The following is a 16,366-nucleotide window of genomic DNA, read 5'->3' as shown; positions in this document are numbered from 1 at the left end:
GGGCACCGGGCTGCTCTCTCCAGGCAATCGCGGGAACAGCCCTGGACACCCACCCCGCTCCTGCCCGTCGGCTCCGGCGGCTGGGATTTCCCGTCGGGCAGCTCGGACGGACCGACGACGAGGCTGAGCCCGGCGTGCCAACAGCGGCTCGGGACCCGCCCCCGCGCCGGCCTCGTGGGAGGAGCCGGCCCCCGGCGCTCCCGGCTCCCGGCACTCCGCGCGCCGGCGCTCGCGCATGCGCAGGAGATCGGCGGCCGCGCCCCCTGGCGGCAGGCGCGGGCGGCGCGGGGGCGGGGCAGGAGGCGGGGGGTTGCGCTGGTGACGGGAGGACGCGCGGCCGAGGCGCACTGGGCCGGTGGAGGCGGCGGCGGCGGCGGCGGAGGACGCGGACCGGGCGGCGGCGGCGGCGGGGAAGCCGCTGGCATCTCACGCGCGGCGCGCGGGCAGGGATGAGGGGCTGTGTCGGCGCGGCCCGCGCGCAGCCGGCAGGTGAGAGCGCGGGCGGTGGGCGGCGCGGCCGGGAAAATGGCGGAGAGGCCGGCGCAGCGGCCCCCGCGGGGCCGCGCGAGGATCCGGGACCGCGGCCACCGCTGGGGACGGACGGGGCCGCCGCCGGGCGCGGCAGGGGCGGGGTGCGCGGGAGGCGAGGGCCCGGGCCGCGCTGGACGGGGTGTGAGAGGGCGTGAGTGGGCGTGAGCGCCCGGCCGGGGTGGGCGTGAGGGCGCTGCGGCCCGAGTTCGGGCGTCGGCGCGGCCTCCGGGGCGCCGTCGGCGGGTGGGGGTCGCCGGATTTGTCCGGGTCCGCGCCTGCGGGAGCGGGAGCGGGTGCGGGGCCGCCGAGCCCCACGGACGCGGCCTCTGCAGCGGGGCGGGCTGGGCGCTTCGCCTCCCCCGCAGGCGACCCCCGGAGTGGGATTCCCTCGGCCGCCCCTCGGTTGTGGGAGCGGAGTGGGCGGAGGTGGGGCGTTTTGTGCCGAGGCCGCGAGCGAGGCAGGCCGTGGACTTGGGTCAGGCCGTCTTTTATCTGCAACGCGCAGCCGGTGCGAGGCCACGGCAGCTGTGGGCGTGTGGCCTGCTGCTCCCACCAGCAGCTGCTGTGGGCGCTGCGCTGCCTTCACCAGCAAAAATGCGGCGCCCCTTCCCCTCCCCCCGCCATCCCTCCGCGCCGAGCGGTTTCACCAAACCTCCTGTGACCTCTGCGGAAACCTGCCGCTGCAGGGCTCGTGCCCCTCCCCCGGGGCAGACAATAGGGGGTTTGTCTTTGAAGCCAACGCGGGGAATTGAACCCTGTGCGTCCCGGGTGCCTCTGCAAACAGCAGGTGGTTCCCGGTCGGGGCGCTCCCTTCACAATGAGCGAGGTGTGCTTCTCCTCGCGGGGGAAGGGGCCGGGGATCTGATAGGAGGCGCGACTGTAAAGCCAGGAGACTCACTCCATAAAGCGTCCCGGCGACCAGGTGAGCCAGACGCCGGCTCTGCAGGACCCGGGCCTTCCTGCCCGCACTTGGCCGAGAGGCTGGGAAGAGGGCGGGTGCTGGAGTCAGACGCCAGCCGGCCTTTGTACTCGGTGCCTTTGGTCCCTCATCTGTAAAATGGGGCGCCAATCATAGCGGCCTCATAGGGTGGTGATGAGGACTCATCGAATTAAAAACTGTAAAACGCTTGGTGCTTGTTACATTGTAAATGTTCGCAAAAGTTAGGATGTCATCACTGCCGAGATGTGGTTCCAGGTGCATTTGCTGTGGTCTCAGAGCCTCACCCTCCTCCTTTTATGTTAACATCAAGTCAATGGCTCCCTTTTCTTACAAAGGCAAGATCGGGCCATATGTGGAGAAACAAGTGTGTTTTTTTCCTTAATATATTTTTATTGATTTCAGAGAGGAAAGGAGAGGGAGGGAGGGAGGGAGGGAGAGAAACACCAATGATGAGAAAGAATCTTTGACCAGCTGCCTCCTGCACGCCCCACACTGGGGATCAAGCCTGCAACCCAGGCATGTGCCCCGACTGGGAATCAAACCATGACCTCCTGGTTCATAGGGGGATGCTCAACCACTGAGCCACGCCTGGCAAGAAACAAGTCTTTATGACGATACACAAGGAACAAGTCTCCTGTACTTAGATAACTTATATAGAACTGCTTTTAAAATATTTTTAGAGCCAAAGCCGGTTTGGCTCAGTGGATAGAGCGTCGGCCTGCGGACTGAAGGGTCTCGGGTTCGATTCCGGTCGAGGGCATGTGCCTGGGTTGTGGGCACATCCCCAGTGGGAGATGTGCAGGAGGCGGCTGATCGGTGTTTCTCTCTCATTGATGTTTCTGACTCTCTGTCTCTCTCCCTTCCTCTCTGTAAAAAATCAATAAAATATATTTAAATAAATAAATAAAATATTTTTAGAAAAAGAAAGCTTCCGATGAACCACCTGAATACTCCAATTCTTACTGCCCTTGGGATTTGGTAGGATTGTTGTTGACAGAAATAAGATTTAGATTTAGAGTTCTTGGGTAATTTTCTGTTTTAATTATGCTACCCAAGCCATAGTTGTTATACTTTACAGTGTTATCCTTGAAATAGAAAAGATAACTTTCTAACAAACTTCAAGTAACAGTAAGGACATAGCAATAGACAGTGAGAACTTGGATATACCAGTGCTGTAACATCCTATGTTGCTAAACTGTTGGAAGAAATTAGACTTAATTTGCTTCAGAACAAAGTGGAAAATTTCCTAAGGAGATGATTCCCTTTCTCAGATCGAGGGAAAGGACCTCAGACTTACCCTAGACACACCATCTGCCTTCTTTATCGGTGTGATACTGAGACTAGGGGGGAGCCCTTCCCCTTTAGGTAGTCTTTTGGCATTTGTGGGATTTATAACGAGAACATTTAATGTTCAGAACAAATGGTAACAAAACAGCTTTTGTGAGCAAATTTGAAAATATCTCAAGATAGATTTTAAAATGTCCATCCAGCCCTAACCGGTTTGGCTCAGTGGATAGAGCATCAGCCTGCGGACTGAAAGGTCCCGGGTTCGATTCCAGTCAAGGGCATGTGCCTTGGTTGCGGACACATCCCCAGTTGGGGGGTGTGCAGGAGGCAGCTGATGGATGTTTCTCTATCGTCGATGTTTCTAACTCTCTATCCCTGTCTGTGAAAAATCAATAAAATATATTTTTTAAAATAAATAAAATAAAATAAAATGTCCATCCCACCCTTCTCTCTTGCGTGCGTGCTGGCGGGGACTGCCCTTGAACACTTTAATAACAGTGACTCAGTGTCTGGTTAGGCTTCTTTCAGGCTCTTGGTGCTCTTGAAAAATGTCTGTGTGATCTGTGCTGACAGGGAGGCATCCAGCTTGCTCACAAGACCCCTTTGCTGAGCCTTTCCACCAACCCGTTGTCATTTGGTCATTCGTTGTGAGCCTTAACATGTTCCCTCCCCAAGTTAGCTCGGTGCATGTGGATGCCAGCACAGCCTTGTGCTCGCTGGTCTGGGAGACGCTTCCGGCAAAACCGAGCTGGAGTGTCTGCCTGCTTCCAGGTCCCTTCTTCTCTTGCCTTCCTTGCTCCCCGAGGTAGATCCACACCCTCTCTGCTGCCTCCAGGACCTGCTTTCTGTGGCTTCCGTCAGCCTTGGGGACTTGTCCCTGGCGCTACCTGGCAGCTTTGGCCTACTCCCTGAGGCCCTGTCTGACCCTGACCCCCATCCTCTGGCCACACTGTCCCATCTGCTGGGATGGACCTCCTCATCGGGGCCTGTTGCCTGGCTCACTCCCGCTCTGCCGGCTCCCGTCTTGGGCTTCCTGGGACAGGCATTTGCAGGGTTTTGTATTTCCCTGGAACTGGAGTTTCTCAGCAGTGCCTGCCATCTTGTTCCCCAGAATGTGGTGGTGACATAAATGGAGTTTATCCTCATATGTCTGAGAGTTCTGATAATAGGAGTTGCTTCCCCACTAAACTCAGAAACTTATACTGGTCGTTGACACAGTTTGTATATTGTGAAAAGAGCTTATTGGTCATTATTATGCTCCATCAGGTGGAATTTTTCTTGACTTTACATTTGGTGTGGATTTTTCCAATTTTTTTTTGAAGTCTCTGGGAAAACTGTACTACTGAGTATTAGAGATTTTTTCAATATTCTATAATGTTTCCTAAGTATCATTAATTCAGTACTTTCTTTTTTGCTGTTAAAATATATTTTATTAATTTTTTACAGAGAAGAAGGGAGAGCCCTAGCCGGTTTGGCTCAGCGGATAGAGCGTCGGCCTGCGGACTCAAGGGTCCCAGGTTTGATTCCGGTCAAGGGCGTGTGCTTGGGTTGCGGGCACGTCCCCAGTAGGGGGCGTGCAAGAGGCAGCTGAATCGATGTTTCTCTCTCATTGATGTTTCTAACTTGCTAACTTGCTATCCCTCTACCTCTCCCTTCCTTTCTGTAAAAAAATCCATAAAATAATTAAAAAAAAAAAAGAAGAAGAAGGGAGAGGGATAGAGAGTTAGAAACATCGATGAGAGAGAAACATCCATCAGCTGCCTCCTGCACACCCCCTACTGGGGATGTGACCGCAACCAAGGTACATGCCCTTGACTGGAATCGAACCTGGGACCCTTCAGTCTTCAGGCCGATCTCTATCCACTGAGCCAAACCAGTTAGGGCTTTTTTAAAAAAAATAATAAATATTTTATTGATCTCAGAGAGGAAGGAAGAGGGAGAGAGAGATAGAAACATCCACGATGAGAGAGAATCATGGATCACCTGCCTCCTGCGCATCCCCCACTGGGGATCGAGCCCATAACCTGGGCATGTGCCCTTGACCATAATCGAACCTGGGACCTTTCAGTTCATAGGCTGACACTCTATCCATTGAGCCAAACTGGCTAGGGCTAATTCAGTACTTTCTAACTGAACATCTAATCTATGCTCAGTTAGTTGTGTGTATACTGTGGCACACTGTTCTTTGAAGAAGTTTGAAAAGGGCAAAGCCTATTAAGTCTATGAGCCCTTTAAACAGTTCTCCAGACCAGGTCTGTATTACACTGCATACAGTAGGTGTTAGTTCCCCTGCCTGTCTTTATAAATAAAGTTTTGTTGAAGCCTTCACTTTTATTGTCTGTGGGTGCTTTGGCAGAACTGACTAGTTGAAACAGAAACTGGTGTTGGAACAAAGATAAGAAGTTGGGTTATGAGTGGTTTGTGGGGTTAGAAGGTTGTGTAAGGAATAAGAGGAAATAAGGATTATAATATGAGTGTCTGGATTCAGGGGAAAGACTTTAGATTGTAGCCATCTAGCTAATGGGGGCAGGGCAAGTCCTGAAAAAATGGATTAGGAACATCTACCTGACAGGAGTGAGCAGGACGGGCTGGAGAAGGAAGAGATTTGGTTCAGGGAGTTAATTGGACAGCTTTCTCAGCAGGAGGCTGAGGTGACAAATTACCCAACATTTCAGTGGCTCACAACAGCAGGTTTACGTCTTGCTCACGTTTCATTTGCTTGTGGCTTTTCTCTGAGAGCCCATTGTTTGGATCATGGCATCCTTATGGCAGAGTGGCAGAAACGGTGTCTCTTCAAGCTTCAGCTGACAGCTCAGCTTCCATGGGCCAAAGCCGGTCACCTGCCCCAGCCCACCAGGGGAGGGGACCCACACTCTTTCCCTCTCTCCGTTAATAGGCAGGCGTCCCCTGGTACTGCGGAGGATATGCAGCCCTCTTGTGGGGAACGGCTGAGCAAATAGTTGGAGATGATACTGTGGACCCCTTCCTCCCACCGCACCCAGAGAAAACAAGCCTGTTCCGTGCTCTGAGCCATCTCAGGGGTTTGCGGGGAGAGGAGGTGCCAGCAGCCCTCCCTGCTCAGCCTGGGGCACTGGAGCCAGCCTCCTTCAGGCTCCTCAGACCCTGCATTCTCCACTTCTGGTGTCTGGTGCTTGGGGACCTTGGGGACTGGCATCTGCTTGGTGGCTACCTGAAAGCTTGGCATCTGGCCACAGCCCATTGCTCCGGGGGTTGCTCCTGGTACCTCCCAAGTAGTTACCAACCTATCATTCCCCTGTCACCAGGGCCACTGCCAAGCAGGGGCTGCACCGGGTCCCGTCTGCACGACGGCCACGCCTCCTGGGTGGGCTCCCTGCCCTCTGTCTTCCACAGCGCTGCGCAGGGGGGTGTGCAGAGCTGTGGTTCTCACTCGAGTGGTTTGTCTGAGACATTTGTCATTGTCCCGACTGGGAGAGGTGCCACTGACGTCAGCTGCATGAGGCCAAGGTGCTGCTCAGCAGCCTGGTGCACAGGAGGCCCGTGGCCTGTGTGCTGGCCCAGGAGCAGGTCCCGAGCCCGTCCTGGAGACCGCACCCCTCCTCCCTGGCCCCCGTGCTCTGCTCTCCAGCCGAGTGCACCAAGCCACGCCCTGCTCCTGTTCCTTCCTCACCCCAGAAAAGCAAAACTCAGGTGCCCCTTCAGCTCCTCTGACCCTCCTGGGGCTTGTCCTAACAGGAGCCCTTCCTGTTCCCCCCCTCAGCCCAGTTCTCCTGCCTCCCAGGGCATCTGAGCCGGGCCGTGGTCCCTGCACAGCCACCAGGCGTCCATGCATGTGCTAAATAGATTAAAATTGCACACTGAATGGGTAAAAGGAGAAATGGGGGCCAGGAAAAGGCTGTTGAGAAGGGGAGGTGGCACCCCCACGTGCAGAAGTCACACCAGGCACCTCTGTCTGCTCTTGGTTTCCCCTGCAATGGCTGCCTGGCAGCCTGTGCACTGTGAACCACCACCACCTTGTCCAGCCTCACAGCAACCTGCTGTCCACTCCAGCCCACCCCGCTCACTGCCTGTGTGCTGGCCACTACCTCAGTGCCCAGGCCCATGAGTATGGCCACCTGGGCTCGTCTGTGGGCGTAGGAAGACAATCATGGTTTAGCCCCGTGGTTTTCTAGGTGCATTCAACATAGACGGGCGCGCAAATGGGGTTTTCAGAGTCTTGGTGGGAAGAGGGTTTACCAGCAAGCGTGGTGAGAGTTTGGCCGTGTAGTTTCTAGGCCGTGTCCATGGTGGGGAGGGGGGCTTGACTGTCATCACCCGCAGGCTGTGGGCTGTCAGAGCTGCAGCTCACGCCTCTGTTTAAAGTGTTGTGGAGTTTTCAGCTAAAATCAGGCCCCGTGCCCACCACAGTGCCCCTGCCCCTGCCCCGTGTGGTGGTGTCTCCCTGAACCACTTCTGGCACCGTGTACACCTGCTGCACGTTTCAGAGCAGCGGCTCCGGGAATGCCCCCAGGCCACCACCCCGTCCTGTGCCTGCCTCCCACCTGCTCAGCCCATCCCCCACTCCTGTCTCCAGGCCACCCATGCCCTCTCCTCCCCTCAGTCATCTCTGCTAGTTCATCTCAGCCTGGCTCTCTGCCTGTCCCCTCTCCTGCCTGTAAACACACGGACTAGGGAAAGTGGAGTTTCTGTTATATGCTGATTTCTTCTAAACTTGTATCCAAAGCTCGGACCTCTTCCTGAGCCACCAAGGCGACTTGCTGCTGGGCCTGCAGAGGCGTGCCTGTGGCAGCCTCCCCTCCACAGGGCCCTCCAGCCCTGCCTGGCCCCGCCCTTGGACTGCCCTGTGCTCTGTCCTCCAGTCCTCCTCATGCCTGTCACTGGGTGGTCACCTGTGTGCCTGCAGGACTCACCTGCTAGGGGCTGCGCATGGGGTGCAGTGAGAGGGCCACCACGGGGACGGAGGATGCTGCCCCCATGCAGCAGGTGACACGCAGGCTCTGAGGCAGGCATACTGTTAGAGGTGGTTCTTGCTGCGCGTTACACTGCACACAGTAGGTGTTAGAGGTGGTTCTTGCTGCGGGTTACACTGCACACAGTAGGTGTTAGAGGTGGTTCTTGCTGCGGGTTACACTGCACACAGTAGGTGTTAGAGGTGGTTCTTGCTGCGGGTTACACTGCACACAGTAGGTGTTAGAGGTGGTTCTTGCTGCGGGTTACACTGCACACAGTAGGTGTTAGAGGTGATTCTTGCCAGGCGTTACATTGCACACAGTAGGTGTTAGAGGTGGTTCTTGCTGCGGGTTACACTGCACACAGTAGGTGTTAGAGGTGGTTCTTGCTGCGGGTTACACTGCACACAGTAGGTGTTAGAGGTGATTCTTGCCAGGCGTTACATTGCACACAGTAGGTGTTAGAGGTGGTTCTTGCTGTGCGTTACACTGCACACAGTAGGTGTTAGAGGTGATTCTTGCCAGGCGTTACATTGCATACAGTAGGTGTTAGAGGTGGTTCTTGCTGCGGGTTACACTGCATACAGTAGGTGTTAGAGGTGATTCTTGCCAGGCGTTACATTGCACACAGTAGGTGTTAGAGGTGGTTCTTGCTGCCGGTTACACTGCATACAGTAGGTGTTTGTATGGCTCTTGCCGTGCATTACACTGTGTGCAGTAGGTGTTAGAGGCGAGTCTCTGTGGGTACTTTGAAGGGTCAGGGGTCGTTCTACAGTTCAAGCCAGATGCTGCCCCTCCACTGTCTGCGTGGTGACTTATGGGTGATGCTGTTACCCACACAGAAGGCTGTCTCTTGTGGCTTATTCTCCAGCCCCCGACAGGTCGTCATGCCCTGCACATCAGTGCAGACACCCACCCTGACATGCGCATGGCTGACCTGCTCTTCACCGCGTAGTGCAGTGTTGTGGTCAGCAGACCAGGTCCGTGCAGGGAGACTGCATGGAGCTCTGCGTGCGCTGGGGCCTCGGCTCCCTGGGATGGCAGCTGCAGCCTCGCATGCCCGTGACGCGTGGTTGTCTGTCAGCCTCCTGGTCCCCGAGGCTGCTGCTTGTTTCCGGAGCCGGCACCCACACCCTCCCTTTCCCCTCAGCAGGCTGGAGTATTGACAGCAGCTGACCAACGGGCCTGCCTCGCGTGGGCTCTGTGTGTGGCTTGTCTGCCAGCGTGTGCGTGTGCGTGTGTGTGTGCGCATGGACAAGGACTGGGGCTGGGCAGCCCATCCTTGGACTTTTGTTGAGAACTCACGTTAGGCCCTGGTATGTGGTCAGTTTTCAGGAATGTTCCATGGATGGTGGGCAAGGATCTGAGCCCTGCGTGCCCCCAAGAGGAAGCCTGGCGAGCCGAGCCGTCTCCTGCCCTAGAGGTTCTGCCCACGCTCGCCTCCTCGGCTGGGTGGCCTGTTTGAGCGGCCACATTCCTGGAGCTGCACCAGCTTTGTCGTCGGGGTAGCTTGTGCCTTCCTGACGTTCAGAACCCACATCCTTATGTTTTCAATGTGTTGGGTATAAAGCACGTGTCGGGGGCTTTAAACATCTTGTCTGACAGTGTTTGTCTCCTTTTTGTTCCGTAAGGTTCTTCTCTCTGAGTTTATTTCTGCCATCTCTGTATTCTACGCGTCCTGTCATTTGGGACAGGTTGCTTTTTTCCTCCTTTCTTAACTTGTTTTGGATTCTCTTTTTTTCTCTCTTTTTTCTCCTCTGTTAGATTGGGATTCATTCCTCGGCTTCCATAGGGGCCGCCACCCCACATGTTTTAAAACGCAGAATTCATGTATCAGAATCTAAACTCAACTGTTATTTTTACTTTTCTCAAAACAATTCAGAGACCTTAGGACACTGATTGTGGTGACCTCCGTCCTGCCCCAGGCCTGACCCCTGTGTGCCACTCCTGCCTGGTTCTCCCTGGGGCCTGCAGCTGGGCTCTGGCCCGTCCCAGGCTCTGTCCTCGCTACTGCGCTCAGGCTGCACGGACCCTCCAGGGCTGCTGCTGGCCAGGCCTCATGCCGACTCCTGGTTTCCCCTCGTGTTTGCCATCTGAGGTTCTGAACTATCCTCCCAACTCATCAACAGATTTAACGTTTTTAAAAAATAGTTTAAACTCTCATATTGTTTGTTTGTTCTTTCTTAGAGGCTGGTCAAAGCTTTCTCGTCATTATTGTGACAGAAATGGGCACGTTTGCTCCCAGGTATTTATCGCCAGTAGGTGCTGAAGGCTCCCACTGCTGCTCTGGTCCTCCCATCGTCTGGCCGCGCTCGGCCTTTCCGGTGAAATGTTTCTCAGATTCATCAACAGTTTTCTGGAAACTCCAGCAAGTAACCAGGAGCCCTCCTCCCCACTCCCCCCGAGGCAGCAGTGGCTCCCCTCAGACCCACTGCGGACACAGGGTGCAGCCCCCCAACCCCCGAGGCCCTGCTGTGCCCGGGGCCCTGTGCAGACCCAGCCTCCCCACCTGGGACTGTTTCCTGATGTTTTATGCCCTGCTTTTATTGTATTAAAAGTTTGTTTTGTTTTACTTTCTTCTGGTGTAGATGAACCTTTCAGGTGAGAACAGCTCTGTAACTGCCCATCAAATTGACCTGCCTGTGTGGTTTTGACTCAAAAATGGCCCTCTCTGCCTGTGAAACACTGAGCATGCTTCAGTCCTCCGGCTCCGGCCCTCCGTGCTCTCAGGGTCTGCTCTTGAGTCTGCATCTGAAAACAACTTCATTTCACTCCTCTTCCTGAAAGGGAGCCTCCCTGGGTTCAGTTCAGACCAGACCTTCTGTGGCTTCTCACACCACTCCCACCCAAGCCCCACTCCCCAGCGAGCAATGAGCTGCCTCTTCCGTGGGCTCTGCTCGGCTGCGTGGGTGTATATGTTCATGGAAATCCTCAAACTGCACTTGAGAAATGTCTGCTGGCCTTTCACCTGGGGGACAGGACCTCATGGGGCCCTGGGCTGTGTTTCGGAGCCCCGCCTTCCAGAGTGCCAGACCTCCCGCCGGATGCGAGGGTCCAGCCTCCTGGAGGTGGCCCCTGCCTCTGACAGGTGCTGTTTACTGTTCCAGTTGCTCACCTCCACCCGAGGGCTCTGTGGCTGAGGCTGGAGACTCAGGATACCCTGTCATGCGTTGGCCCCTTCCCTTCCCTCCAGTCACCCTCTCCTCCAGGTCTCATGGGTGTGGAAGGAGCTCCTGGAGAGGTCAGAGGCCGGGCCAGGTGCAGGGTGGCCACGTGGTGGGGCATGTGCCTGAGGGAGTAAGGAGCAGCAGGGAGAAGGGCCACTGCGGACCCTGTCAGGCCTACACATGTGCCCACACAGGGTGGCACATGCTCTCATGTGCTCATATATACACACGTGTCCGCACACACGGTCAGCACCACCCAGTGTCTGCAGGCGGACCTGCCAGCCTGTGGGTAGGAGGGTATGGAGCTGCCCTGGGGACAGGACAGGACAGGACAGGGCTGGGGTGGGTGCTCACACTCGGGGCTGAGGAGCGGGCACAGTGGCCCCGGCTGCGGGAGGGGCATCACCCTGTTCCAGGAGCAGATTGCCGCTTCCTGGGCGGGCCTCCCTCCACACAGGCCCGCGGGCAGCACAGAGCATCTTCTGTTCCGGCGCCCGCGTGGGAAGTTGGCATCCAGGATCTTCTCACCCACTCACCACTGGAACTTGCCCACCATGGGAATGGGGGATGGCAAGGGCCCGGATGGTGACTCGGGGTCCCTCAAACATGGTGTGTCGGTGCCGGCATCTTGCCCTGCTCTGGGTGTGTTCCTCGCCTGCTGGCCGTCCTGCTACCCACTGAAGCTCAGTGTTGGCACAGGCTGGTGTGGCCAGGCCGTGGCCCTGCACCGCTCCCGGCTCACATGTGGGACGAGGACTGAGGCTGGGGCAGGGGGCCACAGGAGCCCAGGTGGGAGGAGTCCACAGAGGTGCTATGCCTGCAGCTCTTGGGAGCAGGGCAGGTGTTGTCACGCCGAGTGAATTTCCCGCGTATTCACTGCCCGTGGTGCCAAGTGACTGTTGGGGCTGCGAGGTCCTCAGTGGGCGCCGAGCCCCATTTCTTCACACTGACACCTGGTTCTGGGGCTGGCCACCTCCCCTTGTGGGGCATGTCACCCAAGGCCCGGGTCCCCAAGGGGCAGCCCATGGCTCTGGGGTGGGTGGGGGAAGGCTGAGTGCTGTGGCTGGGGGCTCAGAGCCCTCAGGGCTGCTCCGCTGTGTTGTCCATCCGAGAGGCCTGGGCTGGGGTGACTTTCAAGGTGACCAGCCTCCTTCAAGTGAGGGTTCGTCTGCATGGAGCATTTGGGGGCGTTGGCCAGGACAGAGTGCAGGGCCCTCCTCAGCTTCTTTTCCCAGGAAACAGGCAGCAAACCTACCCCAGGAGGCTGTGATGTGAGTTCTGTTTTAAAGACTCATACAAGATACTGAGCAGAGGAGAGGGGAGGGAAGGAGAGGCGTTGTCTCCCCAGTGGGACCCCCAGGAGCCTGGCGGGCTGCCCCCCACCTGCACAGACAGGTGAGAAGTGACCTGGAAACAGCTGAGAACTGGAGAAATGTAGGCTTGAGGATTTTTTGAGAAAAGTTGTAATGACCACTGATAGAAATTAAAAACTATTTTATTGTCCTAGCTGGTGTGGCTCAGTGGATATAGCTTCAGCCTGCGGACCAAAGGGTCCCGGGTTCAATTCTGGTCAAGGGCATGTACCTTGGTTGCAGGCTCCTCCCGGCCGTGCCCTGGTCAGGGCTCATGCAGGAGGCAACCAATCGATGTGTTTCTCTCACACTGATGGTTCTCTCTGTCTGTCCCTCTCTCTTCCACTCTCTCTAAAAATTCAATGGAAAAATATCCTCGGGTGAAGATTAACAACAACAACAAATAATAATAATAATAAAATAACAAATATTTAAAAAACACTTTTATTGAAAATACAATTTTAAAACTAAGTGCAGAGGACAAAAGCAGAGCATAAAACTACAGGAAGCAAACAGACTGAAAGCAGGGGGCAGAAATGTGCGCAGCGAAGGTTCCGTTCCCTGTTGCCAAGCACAGGATCCGTCACTTCAGGTCCCGAGGCCGGGTGTCCTGGGCCGGAAGGTGGGCCAGGCTGCCTGGCACGGCCTTCTGTGTTTTCAGTTTCACTGTTTAAGACTTTTCTTCTTTTCCTTGAGACCCCCATTTTCTCCTTTTAGCAGCGGTGGCCTGGGGCAGGGCCGGCCTGCTGGGTGCCCTGTGGCCTGAGTGTGTCCCCCTTCCTCTCTTAACCTTTTTCATTCGAAAGGAGACTTCTGTTAGGAGATCAGCCAGTGATTCATTTAGTGTTTGTTGATTCACTGAGCAAAAGTTTAGGCACTGGGAATGCAGTTGTAAGCAGAGTCATTACCCTAGTTTCAGATGTTAAACCATCACAGTGAGGTTTCAGTAATAAGAACATCTTCTGTGGCAAGGTGCTGCTGGCTCTCCTTCCCCTGGGACCAGGTCCTCTGTCCTGGGTCTGAGATCACCGAGCTGCCCCCAGCACCCCTGCCGAAGCCCCCGGTTTGCCATGTAAGGTGGGGCGGGTGTAGCAGCACGGAGACCTCTGACCCTCAAGGCACTGGAGGGGGTGGCAGGGTGTGTGTTGGCACAGCCTTGCAGGCTGAGAGTGCTGCCCCTCTGTCGTGGAGCCTGCCACCGCTGCTCTCGTGTCTCCGAGCCCAGTGGGCAGCGCCGTGCTGCTGAAGGGGCGGCTCTCGCTGCTCGTGACCAGCTTCTCTGTTCTGACAACTCGCATATTTTGTTCTTGGTCCCACCGGGACCCCTGGTGCCGTTTAGTTGGCAAGGGAAGTTCAGGAAGGCAGGGACAGTGGGGGCTTGGCCACGGCCCAGTGGTTGGGGCGGGGGGGGGGGGGGGGAGGGGTCCTGACTGCCTGTCCTGTGACCTTAGGCACCAGGCAGCAGCCAGCTCCATCCCTGAGGTGGCAGCTTTCCAAGTGCTTCAGAGACAACGCCACCATCACCGTCAGATTCACTTTCTGCCCGATGATGTGGTTCCACACACGCGTCCTTCCTCCGTGGGGTGGCCCGGGAGGGTTTGGAAGCTGATGTTAACCTGCGAGCTGATTCCATGACTTGAGGGGCTGGGCCACAGCTGTAGCGGTTAGGGTGGTCATCCTTGGAGCAGGGGACCGGAGATGCCAGCCGCCCTGCCTGGCAGAATGGGGCATTGTGTCTGCTGCTCAGAGCCCAGCCTGCAGACGTGGGACTCAGAGCACTCATTGTTCACATGGGGAAACTTGGGGAAACAGCAGTGAGAGAGGCACTCCGGCCTTCTGGAAGCCATGGCTGAGTCAACACTTGTTTATTCACCGAAATGAACAACAAGAATGAAAAATAGGGAACAAGATTTAAGTCAGAGGAGGATGTCAGCCAGCTGGGAGGAGTGAAAGCCTGAGCCTTGAGGGGACTGAGTTTGTGTTGAACAAAGAGGACTTTGAGGGGCACCAGTGGAACGTGGACTTGACAGAAGGGGCTTGTGGCCTGGTGGGCGTGGAGAACGGGGCATGGTGCCGGGGGAGGTGCGCTGCCAGAGGAAGGCGGGTGCTCCACCTGCATTTCTGTAAGACCCCACTGGGGAAATGGGGAGGAGATGGGAAACCCCAACTTGCTGTGGAGCTGCCGACCGTTGGCCGAGACGAGGGTCTCTGTGGCCTTGGCCGCGGCTCCCATGGACTTACATGGACTTACTCCCCGACTAGCAAGGGTTGGGTCCGGGCTGGAGTTTGTGGGCAGGGCCAAGGTCACTCTGAAAGAGCTGTTGCTGGGGAGTCGCCCTCCTCCCACCCACCTGGCAGCACCAGCTGTGACTGTGACCGAGGCCCTGATGGCCCGTTAGAAACCCTCGCACCTCGCTTGCTGGCACCTGAGGGAATGGGGTGTTGCTGTGTGGCAGACGGAGAGCAGGCCTGCAAGGGCAGCCAGCATGGCAGAGCAGGAGGCAGCTGCAGGCCTTGCTGAGAGTCCTGCCCTTGGGGCTCACCCAGGGGAGGCGCAGGACATTGTGTCTTCCATTTGAGCTGAGTTGCTGTCTCTTGCAACCAAAAAATGCCCTAATAGACCAGAAACTCGTTTTCAGAGCAGAGCCTGTAAGAAAACTTGGCAATAGAGCCTTCTGGGACAACACGCCTGATTTCAGTCTGTCTGACTCTTGTCTCTTTCCTTAGGGACGAGCAGTAATCAGGGGCAGCAAGGGACCCTTAGGTAGACACTAGAGAAAGCGAAGAAAAGAGGCAGTGGGTGCAATGGAACGGCTGCCGAGAAGATGTTTAGAAGAAGATTAGCCCAGAAAACAGAAGGAAATTTTTAAAAATATTTTTATTGATTTTTTTACAGAGAGGAAGAGAGAGGGATAGAGAGTTAGAAACATCGATGAGAGAGAAACATCGATCAGCTGCCTCCTGCACACCCCGCACTGGGGATGTGCCCGCAACCAAGGTACATGCCCTTGACTAGAATCGAACCTGGGACCTTTCAGTCCGCAGGCCGACACTCTATCCCAGGGGTCCTCAAACTACGGCCCGCGGGCCACATGCAAATACAAATATTGTATTTGTTCCCGTTTTGTTTTTTTACTTCAAAGTAAGATATGTGCAGTGTGCATAGGAATTTGTTCGTAGTTTTTTTTTAAACTATAGCCCGGCCCTCCAACGGTCTGAGAGACAGTGAACTGGCCCCCTGTTTAAAAAGTTTGAGGACCCCTGCTCTATCCACTGAGCCAAACCGGTTAGGGCAGAAGGAAATTTTTGATAGAACTGTCTCTGCACCAAAAACATTCAAAACATATAAAGAGAGAAGAGCTCTAAGAAGAGACAAAATTAATCAAAGGAAAGAATGTGAGAAAAACTAAGAAAGAAAAAACAAAAACATTACAAACTTGAGAGCCCAGTTAGCAACAGCAGGTGACAGGGTGGCCGTGGCTGAAAACGAATTGGTCCTCAGAGGACAGGCTGCTCGGAAGAACATGCTGCATTTAAAAAAAAACAGACAAAAACGTGATTAGAGAGAAGACCAGGGCGGGTAGACCGAAGGGACACAGAGGTACACAGCTTCCGAGGGTAAAATTCACCGTCTCTGGCATCCAATAAAAAATGACTAGGCATGGAAAGAAACAGGAAAATACAACTCATAATGTAATGAAAAGTCAAACAAAACTGATGCAAAACTGACTTATAGGATAGGCTGTGTAGACCAGGTCCTTAAAGCAATTATAATTGCATTCCATAAGTTCAAAAACTAAGGGAAACATTGGACACATTAAGTACAGACAGGTGAAGTAAAGGCAGTTAACTAAAAATTAAATCCAAGTTAGACTTCCAGAGTTTAAAGTAAACCGTATGAATGCACACTAGATGGGATTAGCAGCAGAATAGGCATTGCAGAAGCAAAGATGAGTGAACTTGAAAACAAAACGGTAAGACTGATCCACGCTAAAACAAGGAGAGGAAAAGTACTTTTAAATAAACACAAGCAGGAAAGAGCATGATGGAAATGTGGGACACCTGGCCGAGGGCTGACGTCTGTGTGATTGGAGCTCCCAAGAGGGAGGGACAGAAAAGCTGTTTGGTGAAACCTAGATCAAAGTCTCAACAAATCCTAAG

General features: G+C 55.1%; 1 protein-coding gene across 3 annotated transcripts in view; it reads left to right on the top strand.

Moving 5' to 3' along the window:
• The first annotated feature begins 366 nt into the window (after positions 1-366).
• Positions 367-16,366, top strand: part of ARHGAP39 (Rho GTPase activating protein 39) — a 39,312-nt gene continuing 23,312 nt past the window's right edge. For all 3 annotated transcript variants that reach the window (XR_011468267.1, XM_070392568.1, XM_070392567.1), the window contains exon 1: positions 367-489. The gene's annotated coding sequence lies outside the window, so the exon portion shown is untranslated. The remainder of the gene's footprint in view (positions 490-16,366) is intronic.

The sequence above is a fragment of the Myotis yumanensis genome, unplaced genomic scaffold (assembly GCF_028538775.1).
Source record: "Myotis yumanensis isolate MYYU_CA2020_CCGP unplaced genomic scaffold, mMyoYum1.0.hap1 SCAF_15, whole genome shotgun sequence".
Lineage (NCBI taxonomy): Eukaryota > Metazoa > Chordata > Mammalia > Chiroptera > Vespertilionidae > Myotis > Myotis yumanensis.
The sequence above is the reverse complement of the archived record's forward strand: the minus strand, read 5'-3'. Positions and strand labels throughout refer to the sequence as shown.